Here is a 5516-nt window from a genome sequence, read left to right on the forward strand (position 1 = left end):
GAGAGAGAAAGGGTGAATACACACATTAACACTCACTGGAGAGACAGACAGGGTTAAAGGAGAAGTTATCTTTTTACAACCAAATCTATTTTTGAAGTAAATGGCATGTTATAGAAGGGTCCAGACACCTTTTTCTGTGATTTCAGTTGTTTTTGGGAAACTTACCCCAAACAGCAAATCACTTCCTCATCCTCGTTGTGCAGTACAGGGGCCCTGAAATAACATGAACAAAGGCTCCAAAAACACCCAAATACGTCCTTTTAGAAACGGAAACACTCTCAGTATAGTGATGCAGGTCTTTAGATGTTGTACACATGAAATTGTGTAATTCCGCAATGTTATATTCCATTTTGTGCGACTTGAGCCGTTTCCCCTATCCAGCAGTTCCATTCTCAGTTAAGACTGCTGCTACATGTAACTGCCAAAATAAAGGAAACACCAACATAAAGTGTCTTAACAGGCCGTTGGGCCACCACGAGCTGCCAGAACAGCTTCAATGTGCCTTGGCATAGGTTCTACAAGTGTCTGGAACTTACTTATGCTTTCATTATACCTTGTATCCCTCATTTACTCATGTGTTTCCTTTATTTTGGCAGTTGACTGTAGAATGGACGGAGCGGTATCGCTCGAGTCGCAACAAAATGGAATATAACGTTACGGATAAAGTTTGGAATGAAACTTTCATGTCTACAACATCTAAAAACCTGCATCACTATACTGAGAGCTTTTCAGTTTCTAAAAGGATGTATTTGGGTGTTTTTTAAGCCTTTTTTCGTGTTTTTTGGAAGTGATTTGCTGTTTGGGGTAAGTTTCCCAAAAACAAGTGAAATCACAAAAAATATGTCTTGACCCCTCTATAACATTGCATTTACATAAAACAATAAATAATGGAAAAGTGGTGCGTGCATATGTATTCACCCCCTTTGCTATGAAGCCCCTAAATAAGATCTGGTGCAACCAATTACCTTCAGAAGTCACCTAATTAGTTAAATAAAGTCCACCTGTGTGCAATCTAGGTGTCACATGATCTCAGTAAATATACACCTGTTCTGAAAGGCCCCAGAGTCTGCAACACCACTAAGCAAGGGGCACCACCAAGCAAGCGGCACCATGAAGACCAAGGAGCTCTCCAAACAGGTCAGGGATAAAGTTGTGGAGAAGTTATTGTCTTGCCATTATGACCCTCCAAGCTGAAAAGTAGCCATCCACAGCCTCCTCCAGCCCACAGAGGAATGGTGCGTTGTTTAACTCACCTATGATTCTTGTATGGGGAGAGGAGTGTCAGTATGAAAATGTATGCACTCACTAACTGTAAAACCTGCCAAGAGAGGGCCGCTCACCAAAACTCACAGACCAGGCAAGGAGGGCATTAATCAGAGAGGCATCAAAGACACCATAGATAACCCTGAAGGAGCTGCAAAGCTCCACAGCGGAGATTGGAGTATCTGTCCATAGGACCACTTTATGCCGTACACTCCACAGAGCTGGGCTTTACGGAAGAGTGGCCAGAAAAAAGCCATTGCTTGAAGAAAAAAATAAGCAAACACGTTTGGTGTTTTCCAAAAACCATGTGGGAGACTCCCCAAACACATGGAAGAAGGTACTCTGGTCAGATGAGACTAAAATTGAGCTTTTTGGCCATCAAGGAAAACGCTATGTCTGGCACAAACCCAACACCTCTCATCACCCCGAGAACACCATCCCCACAGTGAAGCATGGTGGTGGCAGCATCATGCTGTGGGGATGTTTTTCATCGGCAGGGACTGGGAAACTGGTCAGAATTGAAGGAATGATGGATGGCGATAAATACAGGGAAATTCTTGAGGGAAACCAGTTGTAAATGATAACTTGTTCTCAACTGGCTTACCTGGTTAAATAAAGGTTAAATAAATAAAAAATAACTAAAATAAAAACCTGTTTCAGTCTTCCAGAGATTTGAGACTGGGACGGAGGTTCACCTTCCAGCAGGACAATGACCCTAAGCATACTGCTAAAGCAACACTCAAGTGGTTTAAGGGGAAACATTTAAATGTCTGGGAATGGCCAGGTCAAAGCCCAGACCTCAATCAAATTGAGAATCTGTGGTATGACTTAAAGATTGCTGTACACCAGCGGAACCCATCCAACTTGAAGGAGCTGGAGCAGTTTTGCCTTGAAGAATGGGCAAAATTCCCAGTGGCTAGATGTGCCAAGCTTATAGAGACATAGCACAAGAGACTTGCAGCTGTAATTTCTGCAAAAGGTGGCTCTACAAAGTATTGACTTTGGTGGGGTGAATAGTTATGCACGCTCAAATTCTGTTTTTTTGTCTTATTTCTTGTTTGTTTCACAAGAAAAAATATGTTGCATCTTCAAAGTGGTAGGCATGTTGTGTAAATCATATGATACAAACCCCCAAAAAATCCATTTTAATTCCAGGTTGAAAGGCAACAAAATAGGAAAAATGCCAAATGGGGGTGAATATTTTCGCAAGCCACTGTACACATATAGATACAGTTGAAGTCGGAAGTTTACATACAATTAGGTTGGAGTCATTAAAACTCGTTTTTCAACCACTCCACAAATTTTTTGTTAACAAACTATAGTTTTGGCAAGTCAGTTAGGACATCTACTTTGTGCATGACACAAGTAATTTTTCCAACAATTGTATACGGATAGATAATTTCACTTATAATTCACTGTATCACAATTCCAGTGGGTCAGAAGTTTACATACACTAAATTGACTGTGCCTTTAAACAGCTTGGAAAATTCCAGAAAATTATGTAATGGCTTTAGAAGCCTCTGATAGGCTAATTGACATAATTTGAGTCAATTGGAGGTGTACCTGTGGATGTATTTTAAGGCCTACCTTCAAACTCAGTGCCTCTTTGCTTGACATCATGGGAAAATAAAAAGAAATTAGCCAAGGCCTCATAAAAAGAATTGTAGACCTCCACAAGTCTGGTTCATACTTGGGAGCAATTCCGAAATGCCTGAAGGTACCACGTTCATCTGTACAAACAATAGTACGCAAGTATAAACACCATGGGACCATGCAGCTGTCATACTGCTCAGGAAGGAGACGCGTTCTGTCTCCTAGAGATTAACGTACTTTGGTGCGAAAAGTGCAAATCAATCCCAGAACAACAGCAAAGGACCTGGAAGAAACAGGTACAAAAGTATCTATATCCACAGTAAAACGAGTTCTATATCAACATAACCTGAAAGGCCGCTCAGCAAGGAAGAAGCCAATGCTCCAAAACTGCCATAAAAAAGCCAGACTACGGTTTGCAACTGCACATGGGGACAAAGATCGTACTTTTTGGAGAAATATCCTCTGGTCTGAGGAAACAAAAATAGAACTGTTTGTTCATAATGACCATCGTTATGTTTGGAGGAAAAAGGGGAACGCTTGCAAGCCGAAGAACACCATCCCAACCGTGAAGCACGAGGGTGGCAGCATCTTGCTGTGGGGGTGCTTTGCTGCAGGAGGGACTGGTGAACTTCACAAAATAGATGACATCATGAGGAAGGAGAATTATATGGATATCTTGAAGCAACATCTCAAGACATCAGTCAGCAAGTTAAAGCAGAGAGCAATGGCTATGTCACACCCTGGCTCTGGGACTCATTATGTTGAGCCAGGGTGTGTTCATTTCTATGTGTGTATTTCTATGTTGGTGTTCATTCTAGTTTGTTGTATTCTACGTTTGCCTGAGTGACTCCCAATCAGAGGCAACGAGTGTCAGCTGTTGGCTGGTTGTCTCTGATTGGGAGCCATATTTAAACTGTATGTTTTCCCTTTGTGGTTGTGGGTTTTTGTTCCGTGTTCGGTCATTGATACCGTGGACGTCACGAGTCGTGTTTTGTTTTGTATTTCGATGCTTTAACTAATTAAAGTATGTTTGTTCATCACGCTGCGCCTTGGTCTACTCCTTACCTTGATCGTGACAGGCTAGCTAGTATGCTAACTATTCTAGCTAACTAACTGGCTGATTAAGTTGATGACGTACTCACTCAAACTGTCAAAACTGGGTTACACAACGTTAGACACGGACACAAATGATCTGTTTGGCGTGTTAACACACTGGTGGTTTGTTGTAACCGAGTATTGGTGCTAAACTGTGTTATTGGAGGCTGGCATGCTAGTTGGCTATGGCGTCATAGAATTCGGTGCCCTGGACGGTTTTCACGGAAGAATACTGTACCAAGTTAGCTAGCTGAATAAACTAAGTTAGAGTCTATTCCTAGAAAACATTGAACCGCTGTAGTTTACAACAATTATAATTTCTAAAGTGGAAGTTGGGAGGGTTATATTTGAGTGTTTCAGTGAAACGTAAGTGAGGGAGGCCCCGCTCTCTCGCTTTCCCAGATGTTTAGTTCATTTTATTCCAATCTCCTTTGCATTATTGTAGCCTTTTTCTGTAGCCTGTCAACTATGAGTCTGTCTATCCCTGTTCTCTCCTCTCTGCACAGGCCATACAAACGCTTCACACCGCGTGGCTGCTGCCACTCTAATCTGGTGGTCCCTGCGCGCACGACCCACGTGGAGTTCCAGGTCTCCGGCAGCCTCTGGAATTGCCGTTCTGCGGCCAACAAGGCAGAGTTTATCTCAGCCTATGCTACCCTCCAGTCCCTCGACTTCTTGGCGCTGACGGAAACATGGATTACCACAGAAAACACTGCTACTCCTACTGCTCTTTCCTCGTCTGACCATGTGTTCTCGCATACCCCGAGAGCATCTGGTCAGCGCGGTGGTGGCACAGGAATCCTCATCTCTCCCAAGTGGACATTCTCTCATTTTCCCCTGACCTATCTGTCTATCTCCTCATTTGAATTCCATGCTGTCACAGTCACTAGCCCATTCAAGCTTAACATCCTTGTCATTTATCACCCTACAGGTTCCCTTGGAGAGTTCATCAATGAGCTTGACGCCTTGATAAGTTCCTTTCCTGAGGATGGCTCACCCCTCACAGTTCTGGGTGACTTTAACCTCCCTACGTCTGCCTTTGACTCATTTCTCTCTGCCTCCTTCTTTCCACTCCTTTCCTCTTTTGACCTCACCCTCTCACCGTCCCCCCCCTACTCACAAGGCAGGCAATACGCATGACCTCATCTTTACTAGATGCTGTTCTTCTACTAATCTCACTGCAACTCCCCTCCAAGTCTCCGACCACTACTTTGTATCCTTTTCTCTCTCGCTCTCCTCCAACACTACTCACTCTGCCCCTACTCAGATGGTAATGTGCCGTTGCAACCTTTGCTCTCTCTCTCCCGCTACTCTCTCCTCTTCCATCTTATCATATCTTCCCTCTGCTAAATCCTTCTCCCTCCGATCTCCTGATTCTGCCTCCTCAACCCTCCTCTCCTCCCTTTCTGCATCTTTTGACTCTCTATGTCCCCTATCCTCCCGGCTGGCTCGGTCCTCCCCTCCTGCTCCGTGGCTTGATGACTCATTGCAAGCTCACAGAAGAGGGCTCCGGGCAGCCGAGCGGAAATGGAGGAAAACTAGACTCCCTGCGGACCTGTCATCTT

Source organism: Coregonus clupeaformis, chromosome 7 (genome assembly GCF_020615455.1).
Source record: "Coregonus clupeaformis isolate EN_2021a chromosome 7, ASM2061545v1, whole genome shotgun sequence".
NCBI lineage: Eukaryota > Metazoa > Chordata > Actinopteri > Salmoniformes > Salmonidae > Coregonus > Coregonus clupeaformis.